This window comes from Schistocerca gregaria, chromosome 6 (assembly GCF_023897955.1).
Source record: "Schistocerca gregaria isolate iqSchGreg1 chromosome 6, iqSchGreg1.2, whole genome shotgun sequence".
Lineage (NCBI taxonomy): Eukaryota > Metazoa > Arthropoda > Insecta > Orthoptera > Acrididae > Schistocerca > Schistocerca gregaria.
In genome coordinates this window covers 546662163-546684365 of record NC_064925.1, presented here as the reverse complement: position 1 = coordinate 546684365, position 22203 = coordinate 546662163, and the positions used below count along the sequence as shown (strand labels likewise).

General features: G+C 44.5%; 1 protein-coding gene across 1 annotated transcript in view; it reads left to right on the top strand.

Moving 5' to 3' along the window:
* LOC126278935 (putative neural-cadherin 2) overlaps positions 1–22203 on the top strand; it is a 153430-nt gene that overhangs the window by 2577 nt on the left and 128650 nt on the right. The gene's annotated exons all lie outside the window — the stretch shown is intronic.

Genomic DNA, 22203 nt, shown 5'->3' with positions numbered 1-22203 from the left:
TGAAACTCTAATTTTATCTAAAAAATATTTATTGTTCAAACTTTTAAGGCACATGTGAAAAACTAAAAAAAAAACTTCTATAGCATGGATTTACGAGAATGTTTCACAAAACGCTTATTGCATCAACAATGGGATTTCTATCTAGCTTTTAGACACTAATTAACCAAAGAAAACATATTTTATTAATTATTCTTTCTAGTTTCCCCAGGTATGTGCCGAGTTTCGCTCAATATATAGCTTATTATGTGCGTAGCGCCAATTCTTACTTTGATGCTGTCACGACCCGGCTGCCTCCTGCAGGCATCTAGCTCCGACTCGAAACACGTCAGCTGTCTCTGCGCATCTCCTCACCACTACTCAAACTTTTACCGCCTCCACCTAGCTCTGTTAGCTGTCAAAGATCTTACTACTCGAAGATGTACTACTCGTCCCACCTTGCGGTTGGGAACAATCGACATTTTTCACTGGCTCTCTCCTGATCGAATCTCAGCACGTACCTTTCAACCAAAACAACTGAAACGCCTACGTTTTGAGCCATTTTGTAGCAGACCTTGCGGCGGCGCGGTTCTTTCCGTCTCTTTACGACGGACCTGCACCTACCTGTGAACATTGTCTCGGCAGATCATCAGTAGGGAAGCCGAGCGAAACCCACTGTTCTTCGACGTGAACCAGGCTGCAATTTAAGTCACTAATCTACGTTTCGGGAGAGAGTTTTCACACGAAATGAAAGGTTGAAGATTTTGTCCTCAATTAATATATTCTGAAAAGGTGAACAAGTATCACTGCCACCCCCGTGCTAGTCTTAACACAGTCACTCACAATCCCTTTCACTCTCGTTAGTAAGTTTATGGTGTTGCATTTCTCGAAAACGTAATAGCTACAGAAATACTGGTTGTTTTTTATTGATAATGCTCGCCAAATATTAAGTCTGTCGGTACCTAATGCAGTCACATTTTTTGGCCACCGACCTGCTCAATACGCGACAAGGAATATATGTCTTTTGTCGTCACAAAATTCACTTAAAAATTCCGAAATTTCTACACACACATTAGAATAATTATGCCGTCACTTTCCAACACTTTTGATGTATGAAACATTGCTAGATCCGACAACTTATCGTTTCCATCGGAACTGCTACTACACACGTCCGAACTGTTTCATGGCTAGGCTCCTACTCCTCTCTAGAATACTCTAAGTCTTCTCTACCAGCAGAGAAAGGCGCCTGAAGCATATTGCTGTACCATTGGTCAGTTTACTCAACAGCCAATAGCAAAACAACATTCTCCCGCATCAGTCCGCGCTTTTCATCAATAACTAATCACAAAATAGTAAACCTAACGACTGCACTTTTTACCGACGTAATTATCTAATATTCTGAAGTTTTGTTTATGCATAAAGTTATTTACTATTGTTATTTATACCTGAATTAACTTTCCCTTCACCATAAACTTACTTTACAAATCTGCTCTACAAAAATCCCCTTTGTCCACATCCATACTTCTTCGAAATGTTCCCACACTAAATTCTACTACATAACTCGTTAAACAATTATCTTCATATTAACTTTAAACCACACTCACGCATCATTCACACTGCTAAAACACATTTATAACATTGTACATACACAAAAAGACATAACACTTTATGAAAGTACTAGAACATTCTATTACTTTAGTGGACTCTAGTGGGCACAATCGAAGCTAAATCAGTCCCCTATCCAATATTGTCCTCTATCGGCTGATACATAAACTACGTGCGCACCCAGTCTCGCGTCACCATCTGTCATTATCCAGCTCTGAAACACATCTCTCACTTAACCACCTCCAAGGCATGATCGATATACGGCGCTACGCCTCAACCTCTCAGTCTGCCGGGAGAGAATCACAGCAAAGGCGGTCGAAACGTCGTCGGCCTTTCACTTGTTTTAGTGTTTTATAAAGATGCATCTAATAGTCAAAATCATTTTATTCAAGCTGACCCTTACTGTAGAAGCCTACGAACTTACAATTTGTTTTTATTTCACTATGCCTGAGAACCATGACGTATTTCACAGTTTGGAATACCAGTAGTGACAAAACGCCACCTGTTGTATACAAATGATGAGCAGAAATACAGGATGATTAAAAAAGAAACAACAGATTTCAATTGTTTATTACTGTGAAAGATAGAAACACATTGCGCATGCCACTACATAGAGTTTTATATTCACACAGACTCTGTACCATATACTCAACACGAGCAACGTGCGTTGTTCGAGAAACATCGAATCGGTATTCCAAATAACGTCCGGGAATTCAGCCAGGTAACACTTACGGCGACCGCCGATATTTCGGCGGGCGAACACCCCGCTATTTTCAAGGCAAACTGCAGCGGACAGGAGACGTACATGCAAATTTAAAACCTCGGTTCTCGGACTGAAGCAGGAAAGATAACACACACTGAACACTAGTGTCACCAACGATGACCAAAGTCAAAGCTATCGATAGTGAGACTATGAATTCGCAGGTGAGGTAGCATTGACTCTGTCCCTCTGTTTTTGACAAGGGAGAGAGCCGGATTCGAAACAGAGTTTAAACAGAAACCTCCATCCCTGTTAACGAGGTTGCTCGCTAATTTAATCTCAACTGCCTCCTTGATAACACTGTCCCAATAGCTGGACGTGCATGCCAATATCTCGTGTTATTATATAACATGGGGTGACCAGTATCCAAACAAATGTTCTGCAATAGCAGATCTACTTGGCTGCTGTAATCATGTGTCCTGTTTATGCTCAGTACGTCGGTCCTCCACGGTCCTGATAGTTTGACCAATATATGCCATGCCGCAGCTACAAGGAATACGATATACACCCGCTTTACTCAGACCAAGATCATCCTTAACAGAACTCAGAAGTGCTCTAGTTTTAGATGGAGATCGAAAAACACATTTCACATCGTATTTCCGTAAAATACGACCGATCTTGCTGGACGTGTTTCCTACGTAAGTCAAAAAGGCAGTAGACGTAGATGTTGACTCAGAATTATCATCAATCACCCGATGTACAGTTGGTCGATAGCGCAACGCACGTTCAATCAGTCTATCACTATAACCATTTTGACGAAATGTACAAGATGGGACAGCTCAGCTGGCAAAGTCTCAGCGTCATAAACGACATGTGCCCTGTGTACCAAGGTACGAAGTACCCCTTCACGCTGAGCCGGATGATGAGAACTATTAGCCTGTTAGTACAAGTCGGTGTGAGTCCGTTTCCTGTAGACTGCATGACCCAATGATCCATCATCCTTCCTCCTAACCAACACGTCAAGAAAGGGAAGGCAACCATCCTCTTCCACCTACATCGTAAAACGAATGTTATGGTGGATCGAGTTCAGATGTTCTGGAAAGACATTCAAATTCTCCCTACCATGAGGCCAAACAACAAAGATGTCAACATATCTAAAGAAACAGGCGGGTTTCAAAGGCGCCGACTCCAATGCACGTTCCTCGAAGTCTTCCATAAACAAATTTGCGATCACAGGAGACAACGTACTACCCATCGCAACTCCATCTGTCTGCTCGTAATACTGGTCATTGAATAAAAAGTAAGTGGATGTCAACACATGTCGAAAGAGGTTAGTTAAATCAGCACCAAACCTGGCCTCAATTAACCGCAACGAATCAGACAGCGGAACAGGAGTGAAGAGGGAGACCACCTCGAAACTCACTAAAATATCAGAGTCATTCAACCGCAGTCCCTCCAAATGACGTAAAAATCACACGAATCAACAGGTCCCTGTTTATTGAATTGACAATCTCAACAATTCGATTTTTCAGCTCTTGGAGAGCAGCTGCCACAGGTGGGACAAAGACACTTTTATGTGCCCCCACAGAAAGAAATTCGTAAACTGTGAGGTCCTGTGACCTGGGAGTCCAGAAACAATTTACTAGATCTTGTTGTCCATCTGTTCTGATCCAATTTTGTGGGACTGTGGTATGAAGATAACGCCACACGTCAAGATGAAAGTGAGGCTTGGCTCCGTCATGCATAACTACTTACTACACTCCTGGAAATTGAAATAAGAACACCGTGAATTCATTGTCCCAGGAAGGGGAAACTTTATTGACACATTCCTGGGGTCAGATACATCACATGATCACACTGACAGAACCACAGGCACATAGACACAGGCAACAGAGCATGCACAATGTCGGCACTAGTACAGTGTATATCCACCTTTCGCAGCAATGCAGGCTGCTATTCTCCCATGGAGACGATCGTAGAGATGCTGAATGTAGTCCTGTGGAACGGCTTGCCATGCCATTTCCACCTGGCGCCTCAGTTGGACCAGCGTTCGTGCTGGACTTGCAGACCGCGTGAGACGACGCTTCATCCAGTCCCAAACATGCTCAATGGGGGACAGATCCGGAGATCTTGCTGGCCAGGGTAGCTGACTTACACCTTCTACAGCACGTTGGGTGGCACGGGATACATGCGGACGTGCATTGTCCTGTTGGAACAGCAAGTTCCCTTGCCGGTCTAGGAATGGTAGAACGATGGGTTCGATGACGGTTTGGATGTACCGTGCACTATTCAGTGTCCCCTCGACGATCACCAGAGGTGTACGGCCAGTGTAGGAGATCGCTCCCCACACCATGATGCCGGGTGTTGGCCATGTGTGCCTCGGTCGTATGCAGTCCTGATTGTGGCGCTCACCTGCACGGCGCCAAACACGCATACGACCATCATTGGCACCAAGGCAGAAGCGACTCTCATCGCTGAAGACGACACGTCTCCATTCGTCCCTCCATTCACGCCTGTCGCGACACCACTGGAGGCGGGCTGCACGATGTTAGGGCGTGAGCGGAAGACGGCCTAACGGTGTGCGGGACCGTAGCCCAGCTTCATGGAGACGGTTGCGAATGATCCTCGCCGATACCCCAGGAGCAACAGCGTCCCTAATTTGCTGGGAAGTGGCGGTGCGGTCCCCTACGGCATTGCGTAGGATCCTACGGTCTTGGCGTGCATCCGTGCGTCGCTGCGGTCCGGTCCCAGGTCGACGGGCACGTGCACCTTCCGCCGACCACTGGCGACAACATCGATGTACTGTGGAGACCTCACGCCCCACGTGTTGAGCAATTCGGCGGTACGTCCACCCGGCCTCCCGCATGCCCACTATACGCCCTCGCTCAAAGTCCGTCAACTGCACATACGGTTCACGTCCACGCTGTCGCGGCATGCTACCAGTGTTAAAAGACTGCGATGGAGCTCCTTATGCCACTGCAAACTGGCTAACACTGACGGCGGCGGTGCACAAATGCAGCGCAGCTAGCGCCATTCGACGGCCAACACCGCGGTTCCTGGTGTGTCCGCTGTGCCGTGTGTGTGATCATTGCTTGTACAGCCCTCTCGCAGTGTCCGGAGCAAGTATGGTGGGTCTGACACACCGGTGTCAATGTGTTCTTTTTTCCATTTCCAGGAGTGTAGTTGATGGTTGCAGACACAACATTACTTTACAGTTTTCTACCAAAGCCAGATCATGGATATTGGCCACTGATGGAACCGTGTATACGATTGGAGTTCAACCCCTCAACTTTAGTTAAGGTTGTCGAAACTGTTTGAGATATAATAAAATAACATCAAAACGGCGGTTGGAAGTGTTTCAGTTTATTAGGTAAGGGAACGGCCGAAGTCCCGTTGACCATCATTCGCAAGAATGTACATAGATGTTGTGTTCCGGTGAGTCTCTTTCATGTTCGACGACGACACCGTGGTTCTGCGACTCCAAATTCTTACATTATGGCGGTTTATTTTACCGGAAAGTTGAAATGTTGTTTCGTCCGAAAAGTTGGATCCTTCGAAAAAACTGTCTTCTATCATATCCTGGAAAACTAACACGCAAAATTCTGTTACGGTCGCCGGGACAGAACTGCTCAGTAAGTGCAAAATGTGAGGCTTCACATGTAGGCATCGTTTCAGAACACGCCACACTGTTGAGGAAGTTGAAGTTCCTCACCTTCCCGTCTTGTGGACTTCAGAGAGCTCCGTGTAAACGCACCTCGGATAGCCTCGACATTTTCATCAGACGTGCGTAGCCAACCAGTGTTCTTCCCTTTGCATATCGAACCAACTTCCAACAATTTTGTAAGGCAGTCACAAATCTGTTTACGCTGAAGCGGCTTCCTCCTGAATCGACGGCGGAATGATGAACGTTGCACTTAAACAATGGATTGACTTCGAACAAATTCAATAGCACAAAATGGTTTCTCGTTGCTACAAACAAACACAGAGCAGATTGAGTGAAACTTTGGACCTTCATCTATTCAACGACGTGCGCAATGTGTTTCTATCTTTTATTGTTTGTCGATAATGTACAACAGAAGTCTGTTCTTTCATTCTGAATCACCCTTGAGGCAGTAGGGAACTAGGTTGGAGCGGTAAGGTGCTAGTGCCCGAATGAAACATCTAGTACACAATATGAATTTATCAAACTGTATATCTTGAAATTACAGATGTCTGTGATTAAACAATTTCGCATGTCACACGACTCGCAGTCAATTAAAGTTTTGTAACTGCGCTTATTACTCTAAAGTCATCAAGCAAAGATTATTCAAACTTCGGAGATCAACAGTGCTGCCTGCTTTAAACTTTACTCAAGAAAGGCACTCTATCAAATTCAACTAGGATGAAATAATTTGTCAAATAGATGAAAGAGTCATTAAGCGAAATTAAATCAAGCTAGATTATTTAAAAGGATTCAGAAACACACACTTGACGGCTGCTCCAAAATCTATTCCAGGCTTGTAGTAAGAGAAATTCACTACTTAGTAACCAATAGCAAAAGATTTACTAGCTGAATAAACAACGAAATCAAAATGTATTACTGAACATTATGCAGGAGGTCATACAAGCACGTTTTGGCAGCAACAACTGCCTCACACCTAACAGCTCACAACAAGAGCTTATACTCATTCGGTTTTTCAGGTACCTTAGCCAAGACACTTCAAAGAATCTGAAATCACCCAAACTTTACAGTGATCGGTCCGTGAGTCAGTTTCAAATTACAGTTCCGAAGCCAAAATCATGACAAGCCACTCAATTCTAACTGGCAAGTTAACGACTCACTTTATTATTTAACAGGCACACGCTTAACTGGTGGAAGGCTCCACCAAAATATATCAAATGGGCATGCCAAAATGCTCCAAGTCTCAACAGTATTTAATGTTTCGCCCAGAAGACAACGAAATAGTTTGCTGACATAGAGATTAAAATAGTGGACCAACAAATACACTTTTTCTCACACAGGCTAGCAAGCGGTGGAACTAATTTTGAGCTCTCTCGGATTCACGCCACTTAGGTAACCAAACATCAGCCCCAAGGCAGTGGTTCTACTTCAGTGTATTTAGAAGAAGTTGGCCGTAACTGAAACATACGACACATCAATTACTAAACCATCCATAATACAACGGTGCACATATGTAAAATCAAAAGGAACAATTTAACACCAAATTGTCTAACACCTAAGTCTTTCTTTCGAGTACAGGAACTTAACAAATTTTTACACTGCTACCTTGTTTGGTCATGACTCGTACCAAAACCTTTGACTAACAGACATAATACTGGAAGTCAGATTCAATGGCGCGACCCACGCCCCGTTACATAATATAACATAGAAACCTTAACCGGAACACAGATTCCCTACAACGCAAATATACAGCACATTAAATTTCGAGTATACAATATACAACTCTGAATGCACACGGTAAGAAGAATTATGTGTGAACTACCACTGACATGAATCATCCCACCTGAACTCAAAGTAACGTCACCGCAAGACAAAAAGACAACTCTAAGCGTTAACTACTCTCTACATTTAACAATAAATTTATGTATCACAATAATTACAAAATACAAGTCCGAAGAGGACCACAAAACGCGCGACCTGCAGATACATTAATTCCAATCACACTGTACAGGGTAGTCCATTGATAGTGACTGGGCCAAATAACTCACGAAATTAGCGTCAAACGAAAAATCCACAAAGAACGAAACTTGTCTAGCTTGAAGGGGAAAACCAGATGGCGCTATGGTTTGCCAGCTAGATGGTGCTGCCGTAGGTCAAACGGATATTAAGTGCATTTTTAAAAAAATAGGAACCCCCCTTTTTTATTACATATTCGTGTAGCACCTAAAGAAATACGAATGTTTTAGTTGGACCAATTTTTCCGCTTTGTGATAGATGGCGCTGTAATAGTCACAAACACATGGGACACAATTTTAGACGAACAGTTGTTAACAGGTAGGTTTTTTAAATGAAAATACAGAACGTAGGTACGTTTGAACATTTTATTTCGGTTGTTCCAATGCGATACATGTACCTTTGTGAACTTATCATTTCTGAGAACACATGCTGTTACAGCGTGACTGATTACCTGTAAATACCAGATTAATGCAATAAATGCTCAAAATGATGTCCGTCAACCTCAATGCATTTGGCAATACATGTAACGACATTCCTCTCAACAGCGAGTAGTTCGTCTTCCGTATTGTTCGCACATGCATTGACAATGCGCTGACGCATGTTGTCAGGCGTTGTCGGTCGATCACGATAGCGAATATTCTTCAACTTTCCCCATAGAAAGAAATCCGGGGACTTCAGACCCGGTGAACTTGCGGGCCATGGTATGGTACTCCGACGACCAATCCACCTGTCATAAAACATGCTATTCAATACCGCTTCAACCGCATGCGAGCTATGTGCCGGACATCCATCATGTTGGAAGTACATCGCCATTCTGTCATGCAGTGAAACATCTTGTAATAACATCGGTAGAACATTACGTAAGAAATCAGCATACATTGCACCATTTAAATTGCCATCGATAAAATGGGGGCCAATTATCCATCCTCCCGCAATGCCCCACCATAAATTAACACCCCAAGTTCGCTGATGTTCCACATGTCGCAGCCATAGTGTATTTTCCGATGCCCAATAGTGCATATTATGCCGGTTTACGTCACCGCTGCTGGTGAATGACGCTTCGTCGCTAAACAGAACGAGTGCAAAATAATCTGTCACCGTCCCGTAATTTCTCTTGTGCTCAGTGGCAGAACTGTACACGACGTTCATAGTCGTTGGCATGCAATTCCTGGTGCATAGAAATATGGTACGTGTGCAATCGACGTTGATGTAGCATTCTCAACACCGACGTTTTTTAAATTCCCGATTCTCGCGCAGTTTGTCTGATACTGATGTGCGGATTAGCCGCGACAGCAGCTAAAACATCTACTTGGACATCATCATTTGTTGCAGGTGTGGCTGACGTTTCACATGTGGCTGAACACTTCCTGCAATTGGTAAACGGTCCGTTTTAACACGGGTAATGTATCACGAAACAAATACCGTCCGCACTGGCGGAATGTTACGTGATACCACGTACTTATACGTTTATGACTATTAAAGCGCCGTATATCACAAAGCGAAAAAAGTCGTCCAACTAATACATTCATATTTCTTTACGTACTACACGAATATGTAATAAAAAAATAGGGGTTCCTATTTTTTTAAAAAAACAATTGATATCCGTTTGACCTATGGCAGCGCCATCTAGGGGGCCAACCATAGCGCCATCTGGTTTCCCCCTTCCAGCTAGACGAGTTTCATTCTTTGTAGTTTTTTGTTTGATGCTTATTTCGTGTGATTAGGCCCGGACACTATCAATGGACCACCCTGTATACGAGATCAGTACGCTTGTGGTAATTTAAGAGGTACGGTCAGTGGCCTAAATGCACTCAGCCTAACTCACAGCCAAATGAACGCAACTCAACACCAGTGCCTCAGCAGCACAAATATCAAAATGTGCTTAATGACCAGGCGCTGTAGTGCTAACCATAGGGTCCAGTCTGTAATGTGATCGGCAAATTAACGTTCAGTCGCTACCTGTCCAATTTCAAACAGCTGACCACCGCTTGTTCAAGTACCTGCTACCTCCTTACGACCTTGCTCGGCCTGTATCACCAGCGCCGCGCCCTGGCCAACACGGGCCTCCGTACCGTCTCCAAATGTAAAGGCAACTCCCCTCTGCTCATGCCATGTGAGCTTCCATATCCGCGTTTCGGCAGCTCGCGTTGCCTTCTCAACTCGGCAAACCCGAGGCCAAAACCAGGAAGTGGCACTCTATCGACAGATCGCCGGTGCCTTGCCCAAAAAGCGTTTTGAGTCACCTTTGGAGGGCACTACTGCAACGATATTGCGTGGCGCAGATTCGACAAGTGGTTGGTAGGTTTCCGAAGGTATGTTGCACCATGCGACTGTACACATTTTACGCAACTCCCGTAAATTACGGACCGGTGATATGTGGGCGTGGAGCACGCGCTATATAGCATCCCAGATGTGTTCTGCCAGGTTCAGATCAGGATAATTTGGTGGACAAGACTTCACAATTTCATTATCACATTCCTCGAAACACTGCAGCATGATTCTGGCCTTGTGAGACGAACGGTTACGCTGTTCGAAGATGGCATCGCCGTCGCTGAAGGCATCGAACACGAGGATTCCGGGTGGTTCGCAATAGTGTTCGCATAACTGAAATTTTAAATTTAGCATTTGAGAAATCTTTCACGCAGGACGATCGTACAAACATACCGCCGTTCGAGTCTCGTACAGATTTCCGTATGGAGGACATAGTGATAGACATCCCTGGGGTTGTGAAACAGCTGAATGGGTTGAAAATAAATAAATCGCCAGGTCCTGCTGGGTTCCAATTCGGTTTTACAGAGACTACTCTACTGCATTGGCTCCTTACTTAGCCTTCATTTATAGCGAATCTCTCGCCCAACGTAAAGTCCCGAGCGACTGGAAAAAAGCGCAGCTGACGCCTGTATATAAGAATGGTAGAAGGACGTATCCTCAAAATTACAGACAATATCATTAACATCGGTTTGTTGCAGTAATCTCTATGATATTGTGAGTTCGAATATAATGAATTTCCTTGAGATAGAGAAGTTGCTGTCCATGCATCAGCACGGCTTTAGAAAGCGTTGCTTCTACGAAACGCAACTCGCCCTTTTTCCACATATCTTGCGAACCATGGATGAAGGTTATCAGACGGATGATATATTCCTTGACTTCCAAAAAGCGTTTGACTCGGTGCCCCATTGCAGACTCCTAACTAAGGTACGAGCATATGGGATTGGTTCCCAAGTATGTGAGTGGCTCGAAGACTTCTTAAGTAATAGAACCCAGTACGTTGACCTTGATGGTGAGTGTTCATCGGAGGTGAGGGTATCATCTGGAGTGCCCCAGGGAAGTGTGGTAGGTCAGCTATTGTTTTCTATCTACAAAAAAATGGCTCAAATGGCTCTGAGCACTATGGGACTTAGCTTCTAAGGTCATCACTCCCCTAGAACTTAGAACTACTTAAACCTAACTAACCTAAGGACATCACACACATCCATGCCCGTGGAAGGATTCGAACCTGCGACCGTAGTGGTCGCGCGGTTCCAGACTGTAGCGCCTAAAACCGCTCGACCACCTCGGCCGGCTTTCTGTCTACATAAATGATCTTTTGGATAGGGTGGATAGCAATGTGCGGTTGTTTGCTGATGATGTTGTGGTGTACGGGAAGGTGTCATCGTTGAGTGACTGTAGGAGGATACAAGTTGAAATGGACAGGATTTGCGATTGGTGTAAAGAATGGCAGCTAACTCTAAATATAGATAAATGTAAATTAATGCAGAAGAATAGGAAAAAGAATCCTGTAATGTTTGAATACTCCATTAGTATTGTAGCGCTTGACACAGTCACGTCGATTAAATATTCGGGCGTAGCATTGCAGAGTGGTATTAAGTGGGAAAAGCATGTAATGGCAGTTGTGGGGAGGGCAGATAGTCGTCTTCGGTTCATTTGTAGAATTTTGGGAAGATTTGGTTCCTCTGTAAAGAAGACCGCTTATAAAACACTAATACGACCTATTCTCGAGTACTGCTCGAGAGTTTGGGATCCCTATCAGGTCGGATTGAGGGAGGACATAGAAGTAATTCAGAGGCGGGCTGCTAGATTTGTTACTGGTAGGTTTGATCATCACACGAGTGTTACGGAAATGCTTCAAGTACTCGGGTGGGAGTCTCTAGAGGAAATGAGGCGTTATTTTCGTGAATCGCTACTGAGGAAATTTAGAGAACCAGCATTTGAGGCTGACTGCAGTACAATTTTACTGCCGAAAACTTACATTTCACGGAAAGACCACAAAGGTAAGATAAGAGAGATTAGGGCTCGTACAGAGGCATGTAGGCAGTCATTTTACTCTCGTTCTGTTTGGGAGTGGAACAGGGAGAGAAGATGCTAGTTGGGGTACGAGGTACCATCCTCCACGCACCGTATGGTGGATTGCGGAGTACAGATGTAGATCCAGATGTAGTGCACTGTTTTGATTACTGGCATAGGTCTAATGGAAGCCTAGATGAACGTTCCCCATAGCATAACACTGCCCTTAGGGTACTACGTCCGTGGAGCGGTTCACTTTTCGACCAACAGTTCGCCTGACGACTGTATATTTGCCAGGCGAGACGGATCCATTGACCCTCAGTCCACTCTACACGTGACAGATGATGTCGTTGACTTAACATTTAGTCTGAAGCTCAGTATTCACTAACGCACACTCTACGGCGTGATCCGAAACACTGGCGCCTGTACCAGCAATGTACTCTATCGTCAGATGTACTCCAGTTAAGGTTCAAATGGTTCAAATGGCTTTGAGCACTATGGGACTTAATATCTGAGGTCGTCAGTCCCCTGGAACTTAGAGCTACCTAATGACATCACACACATCTATACCCGAGGCAGGATTCGAACCTGCGACAGTAGCGCTCGCACGGTTCCAGATTGAAGCGTCTAGAACCGCTCGGCCACATCGGGCGGCTCCAATTAAGGCCTCGCTGTTGAGAAGCTCTAGCTTATTTAGCGTTACCCAGAGTGCACGTGCAGTGTTTCACTGCGAACGCGAGCTGTATTTACGCCCCAGTGCAAAGAGGTGTCCTATGTTTTCCGAGTACTGTTGCGCTTCGGGTCCTCTGTGAGGAGTTCCATGTGTTGAACCAGATGAGTGGCTAATAGCTATAAAAATACCGTTGTGCTTCGATTACAGAAATAAACTCTCATTCTGTTCTGATTTGCTAGTTTCTGAACAGGGTGACCTGGTTTCTCAACTGCCTTTAATCTGTCTCGTGTAAACTAAACTACAGCATGACTCAACTAAGACGACATTCTCAGGGACGACATTACGCAACGAAAGTGTTTTGTTTCCCCCTATGCTGCCGGTCGCAACTACAGGATGAGCCAAACAGGACTTTACAGCTTTGGAATGATATTGAAATTTATTGAGAAAACTTACAAAATCGGTAGATGCTTCATTTTGTAGCAAACAACCTTAAGTTTCGCATAAAAATGTCAAGTTTCATTTTGATTTGGTGTGACTACCGTCTTTGATGTGGCAAACATTCCACCGTTAATGAGTTTCTTCCCACATTCGTTGAAGCAAATCGGACATACTTTGGGCAACGGCAGTGTAGATTCGATTTTTCAGGTCGTCTAAATTGTGTAGTAGGAGAGGAACACGCACACGTTCTTTAATGAAACCCCAGAAAGAGAAACTCAGTGTTAAGTCCGAGGGGCGAGGTGGCCATGCGATTGGTCCTTCACGGCCAATCCACCGACCTCGAACTTCCGCGAGGAAATGAGATGATGTACCGTCTTGCTAGTGATAAACCATCCCACCTGAGTCGTCCTCATCGATCTGTGGAATTAACTGGTATACATAACACCAGTGACGGTTTTCTCCACGAACAAGAAGGGGCCATACACCTCTCGTTTGCTAAGGGCACAAAACTCATTAACGTGTTCTAGGGTTGCATATGGATTTTCGTTGCCCCATATTCTGCAGTTGCGGCTGTTAAGCATAGCACGGATACGAACTCATCGCTGAAGATTATTGTGTTCAGGAATGTCTCGTCGTCCTCTATCCGATGCAACATTTATGCACATGATTCCCTACAAGCAACCTTACCTGCGACACTAATGTGCTGTACCATTGTGAATCTGTATGGTTTTGAATGTAAACGTCTACGCAGTACTCGCCAGTCCTTTGGGAGACGCCAGTTGGTTTTTGTGCGCTGTGGGCAAGGCTTTCCCTGATCTGTTCAACACAATCATCAACACACGTGCGACCTTCTGATTTATCATGCCGCGGTGAGTAACCTGTCTCAACAAAGTTCTTGTGACAAGTGTAAATTTTAGGACTGCTTCGAGGTTCTTTATTCGGTGCGAAATTTACGCCAAACAGTTGTTGCAGAGTTCGCTTCATGAAACCAAAACACACAGCGAGCACGCTCCGCATTTTAAGTGTGCTCTACACTGCTGCTCCTGGTGGCGGAATGGGGTACTGATGCACTACGTGAATCCTGCTTGAGGTTGTTTACTACCAACTGGCACATTTATCGGTTCTGTAAGTTACATCAATAAATTTCTATGACATTCTAAAGTTGTAAACTCCTTTTTGACTCATTGTCGTTGATCACAGCTGACTGCAAATCTATTGCGTCATTAGCACAGACGGGAAGAAATAAGAGGAGAAATGAGGTGGTCCTCGTAAACATGGCCGATAATTAGTTCTCCTCAGTACGCGCCGTGCCGACAATGTTCACACTCCTCGCCTGATGAGTCATCTATATGCAAATTATATTTTATTGCATATGTAAATTAGGCTTCATCCCTTGAGAAACTTTCAAAAAGACTCCACTGACGAAGTTCGTGTACAACAAATGATGAATTTGTCGGTTAACTGCAGAAATATCACAATTGCATCGTTTCACAGCTAATGCGCGACACTTAGTACCACAAAGCGAGATAGTCGTTTCATTGATTCAGCAAGAGGTAACCCTTCTCTGTAAAACTACGATGGATGAAATAATAAACAAAATTCTATTTTTGTGGCGTTCCTCAAGAAAATCTAGTACTGTATAGTTCCACCATGAAACTTTGTATGAGAGAGAATGCTCTAGTATTTGCGAACTTACGATGCCATGTATCATTTTACAAGCACTTAATGAAGATAGTCTTACTTAAAGTTTTCGAAGTTTAATTATGTAATTAGCCTACCATTTTTTTAAGCACTGGCTCTTACTCGAAATTTGTTTCGTTGCAATGAATGGTGTGCTGCAATTGATCTGACTAGCGCTTCGTTTCAGGACTGAAAAACAACATCCATGTCTTACGCTCTGCCTCAGTCGATGAGAAGAGAGACCCATTCAAGCTGTGTTCACGCGTCAACATTGCCGGTCAACATGTCATGCGCGTAGCCATTTGGTCGTACGCCAGCATTCGTGATAGCCACCTAGAGGACACTTATCTCATTTTCAGGTCTTCACACAGGAATGTGTTCACAAATCACACGGATAAGCCAGCTTAGAAGGCGATGTGTCCCACACTCATTCGGAGATCCTCCAAAATAAGTTTTTCCACTCGGTAGATCATGTCGTCAGACCAGCTAGTGCGAGAGTGTGTTTGTTCTTGGTTTGTTACGACTTTCTACCTTCTGTGAGGTGTCGCACTTGCAAACTCACATTAGACATATCCATGGCATCATCATCATCACATATCTCACTCAACTGATGATAAGTTTCAATGGGTGTCACACCATGCAAACAGAGAAAACGAATAATTGTACGCTGTTCTTGCAATGAAAACGTCGCCGTTTTGAGTGTCAAACACAAGTTCTTATTCTCGCCATTTCCGCAAGAGTTATTTGTGTGCGTGTGTGTGTGAAATCTTATGGGACTTGACTGCTAAGGTCATCAGTCCCTAAGCTTACACACTACTTAACCTAAATTATAGTAAGAACAAACACACACAGCCCTGCCCGAGGAAGGACTCGAACCTCCGCCGGTACCAGCCGCACAGTCCATGACTGCAGCGCCTACGACCGCTCGGCTAATCCCGCGCCGCAGTTATTTGTGCCATACAATGTTGCCATCTCCGCCACAAATTCACATCGACTGCATGCCGATTTTAAAATAAACTGCATGTTTCTATCTGTTCCGAGAATAAAACCAGAGGTGTTATAACTTGAATGCGTCTCGCACAATAATCAACATGTTTCTTCTTCTTTGTGGTTTCATTCCCTGTCCAACAGGTCGAACCTTCTCAAACCACCGGTTCTTTCACCCGAATCCAGAAAGGTGGGAGGCGTCCGACAGTTGAGAATATTTTTGAGGAAAACCATACTGCAAGCATTCACCTGATAACAGAGGGAAACCTCCCACAAGTCTCTGATGAAATGGGAAATTGAACATAATTTTAAGCAGTTTCTGTGACCCTATTGTCCCAGAAGAAAATATGAGAGAGAGAGAGAGAGTTCGTGTGTGTGCACTTGCACTCGCGCAAACCGATTTCATTCCATGAAAACAATGGTGAATCAAACTTGTTGACAGCTAATCAAACAAACTTGTTGACAGCTATGCCTGCCATAGTCGACATTTGTCCAGGAATCAGAATTTAGTTTCCTTTTTGACAGTAACAGCTTACGTTCAAAAAAATGGTTCACATCGCTCTGAGCACTATTGCACTGAAATGCTGAGGTCATCAGTCCCCTAGAACTTAGAACTACTTAAACCTAACTAACCTAAGGACATCACACACATCCATGCCCCAGGCAGGATTCGAACCTGCGACCGTAGCGGTCGCGCGGTTCCAGACTGTAGCGCCTAGAACAGCTTACGTCTTTTAGTAACAACCTAAGCTCTTAGAAACTGTTCAAAGTGGTGACCACTGGACTCACTGCATTCTTGTGACACAGACCTCTCACGTAACTGAATTTGGATTCAATATAATTTGGCCGTGCGACGTAGACACGTTTTTTACGCCGTGGTTGTAACTGTTGCTCCACTAGCATTCTGTGTGCTTTCACGGGCAAGGTTGCTATACTGAGCACGCAAAAAATGTTATATCAGTTCTACCAAGGTGGCCAATACAACTGCTGGGCGACGGTTCTGAGTAACACTTGACAACATTTATTACTGATTAAACCATATACAGTATTTAACTCTCGTTGTGAAAGCTCTGATATTAGACACAACCGTTGACTCGATATCTCTTTGTATCAAACTCCTAGACAGGTTAGTTCACGCACTCAAGAAGATCTAATTCCACTCACGTAGTGATGAACTGTTGGACGAGCGGCAGCTGTCGAAAACTTGTGATCCGATGGCCCTCGTAGAATTAGCTGGCAAGAGGTCGCCACTGAAAGTCGACACACCAACTCTCCAGTTGAACTACAGTTGGCTCTCCATTTTGCTATACTGCTATCGGGACGTGCAGACCCTAGAGACGAAAAGATACTGAGAAACGCTCCAATTCAGCTCACTTGACAGGTGTAGTAACAGGCATTGACCTGCTTACGCCAGAATGGAACGTCGGGATCCTCTCGTCGCTTAACGCCTGCTGCTCAGGCAACCCTGCTGACTCTGCTGTACCGCTTGAAACCCGAGAGCCCCGTGGATACAGCGAGGATGAAAAATTTTTTCTGATGGATCTTTCACGAGTTACACAGCTATAAATTTTTTCCCATTAAGTCCTCCTGCTTATCTGGGTGGTAACGTGCTTGCCTCCAACACAAGAGGGCCCGGTTTCATTCCCGGCCGGGTTGCAGATTTTCTCCGCTCAGGAACTAGATGTTGTGTTGTCCTCGTTATCATTTCATCCTCGTCACCGGCGAGCAAGTCGGCCAATGTGGCGTCAGATGAAATAAGACTTGCCCTTGGCGGCCGAACTTTCCCGGATGGAGCCTCCCGGCCAACGATGCCATACGCTCATTTCATTTTTATTTTTGTTCCTATTATGATGACGCCAGTTGCAAAACTTGGCATCCTACATTCGTTCGGCATCCCGGGCACTGTATCCTTTAGAACTACACGCTAGATGCTTGTCTAACGGTTGTTTTAAAGGATAATGCTCCATCTTCGAAATCCAACCATGATGTGTATGTTCCACTGCGGACACATAACAGACGACTGTGTATTCTCCTTCGATGTAACGACACCAATGGTGATGCAACAGGCAGTTCTCTGTTATGAAACATGACCAACTTACAAGCACATGCCTCTTACACTTCGGCCCCTTTCATGACAGCGTACCTACAGACAATATTTATTTCCAGCTGTATGTCCCTCGTTTCGAAATGCTCCGTATCAACGTATCTACATTTACATAGATACTCGGCAAGCCATCATACGGTGCATGGCTGAGGGTACCCTATACCAATATTACACATGGATCAGAATAATAAAGTGATCGACAGCTGAGCAGGGAAGGAGGAACGTTGTCGGTTCGCAGTTTCGCGCGAGGGCAATATCGCTCCGGTAACATACGCTGTGAGGTTTCGTACTGAGTTTCTTCATACGTTCCCCATTAAAGTACAATAGTGAGTCCGCTTTGCAGGATAATAATGGTTCTATCACTTTCCTACGCAATTTTACGTCTGTCTTCAAACACTCGCAAAAAAACCATATCGCACAGACTAAGGAGCATATAAGGAGTCGCAACAATATTTAAAAACAGTAATTCTCCTCAGCTGATTAGAAACCGACAACTGAGGTAGGGATATGTCAGAAGTGAGCAGGATAAAAGCTGTGTCCAGGATCGAGCTCTGATTGCTTGTTGCTGTGACAGCTTTTCTGTAAACAAGTAGCAGTGAGTAACTTTCTTATTTCGATCCAAGTATAGTCACATTTCCTGGTCCACTAGCAAATGAAGCGAGGGGAATACGATGCCACCGTATGAGCCCCAGTATTTGTCATCGCGGTCCTTGAGTGAAGTACACGTTGGCAGCAAACGGCTCGTTTTGCAGTCAGCTGTAAATACTGGTCCTCTAAATTTCCTCAATAGAGTTGTCTTTCCTCCGGTGATCCCCATTTGAGTTCACGAAACGTCTTGCGGTACTCGCATGTTGAACGAAGCTGCCGGTGACAAACCTAACAGCACACCTCTGAATTGCTTCTAAGTCTTCCTTTAATCCTACCTGATAGGGATCCCAAACACTCAAGCACTACCCAAGAATGGGTCTCACTCGTGTTCTACGTGCGGTCTCCTTTACAGATGAACCCCCAATAAACCAAAGTTGACCATTCGCCTTCCCCCTACAATCATTATATGATCTTCCCATTTCACATCGCTTTACAACGTTATACGTAAATATTCATTGGACCTGAGTGTGTCAAGTAGCACACTACTAATGGTGTATTCGAATGTTACTGCAATGGTTTTTACACTCTTTGCATTAACTTATATTTTACTACATTTAGAGCCAGCTGCCGTTCATCACACCAATTAGACATTTTGCCTAAGTCACCTCTGTGTCCTCCAACAGCTACTCAAAGACGACACCTTCCCATACACGACAGCAGCATTAGCAAACAGCTGCAGATTGCTCCTCATCCTTACAGTCGGATCGTTTATGTAGGTAGAGGATAACAGCGGTCCTATGACACTTCCCTGGGTTTCTCCCGACCATAGTCTTGTCTCTGAAGAACACTCCACCCTCCAGGACAACGTACTGGATCCTTTTCTTAAGAAGTCTTCGAGTCAGTCGCTGTCGGAACCTACTCCGTCTTCTCAAACCTGTGCCGAAAGCTTTCCGGAAATCGGAAATCTAGGAATACGGATTCTACCTGTTGCCCCTCATCCACGGTTCGCAGAATACCATGCGAGAAAAGAGCAAGATGAGTTTCGCACGAGCGATTTTTTCTAAACCCGTGCTGACTTGTAGACAGAAGCATTTTATCTCAAGGAAATTCTTTATACTCGAACTCAGAATATGCTCGAGAATTCTACAGCAAATCAATATTACGGACACGGGACTCTCAACTACTATCTGTATAATTTTGAGTGTACTAATCTTGGCTACCCTGCAGATGTACATGTAGAGTTTAATATCATCAGCATTACCGTCATTTCACCCTGCCAGTAGTAGGTGTGAATAGGTAATAACACTCCTGGTTGGAGTTTGCTATTAGAACGTCCGGTTGCGAGGGATGCGATCGTAATAGTAACTCTGTTGTGTTTATTCACAACTTTACTAAGCCAATTTCACTGAGGTTATTATATTTGTAACTGTGGAATTATTATCTAGATTTAGGGAAATTTATCAGATTACCTTTATAAGGGGCTGAAATAACTAGATACCAACTTCTGAATTCATTAGTGAAACCAAGTCCCATAATAACGTGTAACACTGTACTTCATTAATATTTTAGTGATATACTATCTAACATAACTATGGATGCGAAGTACAATACGACAGTAACGCTGATAAAACCACAGACGATTAAAACATCAACAAAGTCGCAAGTACAACAGATAATTAAATAGTTTCATTATCAAAACTAAAGCAGTTCATAAAATTACTGCAAATTTCTACAGTCTGTTAGGGATAAAAATTGTCCTTTTGACTCGCAAAACCTTCGGTTGCAAAAACGTTCCGGTGAAAATCTACCATCAGTGGCTAATACATATAGCGTTGCCACCAATACTCATGAAACTTCAGTAAACGTTTATGGAGGAAACGAAACAGGAAAACTGAATTTGCTGAAGGTAAAAGCCTTTTCCAAAACATGTGTATTTGAAAGAAAAAAAATGCAGACACAAAAGTGAGATTTAACCTTAAATGAACGTTTCAGAAGACTTTGACCGAAGGCCCACGAAGATATACACCATAAGGTGACCCGTCGTTTACGTGACAGAAACAGCTGGACTGCGAAAAGATTATGTTTGTCTGACGCAAGTGTGCGGTTCTCGCCAGTCTTAAAAAGTTCTCCACTATACGCAAAATTGCTCCGGCTTTGCGTGGACCATCTGAAGTACAGTGACAATAGAAGGCACGCAGATGGCCTTTACTTCGATCCAAATATTACAAATCTCCTCCCCCGACCCTCCACGTTGCAAACCGCCATTCAAATTAATCCGGTCTTTTTCCCTCGTAAAATGCAAATTCTGTATCCCAGGGCGCCGTTTGTCGGAGAGGAAGGGATGAAAGCGGAGTGCAAATCGGTAACGCGATCTACAATTCTAATGGGCGTTATTCAGAGCGCCCATCTCTCTCGCAGATGCGATCCCTCACTGGACACGCTGGCGCAATAACGGTCGCGAAATATTTTAGTAATTGTCCAGCCGGCATCTGTCACGCCGTCCACGTACTGCCCGTGTCTATGGAGAATGTTGGAGGGGGGAGGAGTGGAGGGAGGAGAATGTGGGGTATGGGGCTCGTGCATGAACCTTGGGCTGTAAGAGTTCGCACGGAGTGATGACTGTGGACGGCGTGGGGCACTGGTTCTGTCGTATCACATCAAACAATACGACTGACGAGGTGACCGTGCCTACGCGTCCTCACCGTTTTGTCCAAATTTGTAGTATACGCACGGCTTGGCCAGAAATTGAAGTCACAGAACTGCGATCTCCAGACTGACAAGTGTTCAGAAAAAAAACTGCAATTTTGGCATGCGTCCGTTTCCAGACGGCGAATGGCGCAGCCGAAAGAATACAGAACGAAGATCCAGATGTCATGGGTTCGAGTCCCTATGCGAATAATTTTATTTATTTTCAATTCTTATGTTATTTATACTGCAAATAAACCAAAATTATGGTCGATGTATTATTTTTATTGATAAGTGTTTCTAGAAAAATAATGAGTAAATGATCAAAATATCCACGGGTGTACTGCCGGTCTATAGTGCCCAACGGGCACAATATTTCGGCGATCAAACATGTCGCCATCATCAGGTGAACTGACGGACTGAGCTACTATGAACGCGCCGGCACGGAGATCCGTACGCTATGGATGCTCAGGGGGAACTGGGTTCGGTCGCCGCGGCGGCCGATTTAAATACCCTCCGCCCGCGGCGCGCTCCCTCCGCCGTCCGCGCCCCGCGCCACGGTCTCGCGGTGGAACAGATTGCGACGACGTCTGAGATGACGTCGGTGTGATGGCTCTGTTCGCCGTGGTCGTCACAACTATGCGTTTGCTCGATTTACTCTTGATTAACCCAATCGCTGGTTCCCAAGCCTTGATAAGATTATAGCCACAGTCACGGTTTATGAGGTCGTCATTGGTGCGAATTTCGATGGCCTCTCTAACAACGCTGTCCCAGTATGTCGACGTCTGTACCAGAATCCTCGTGCG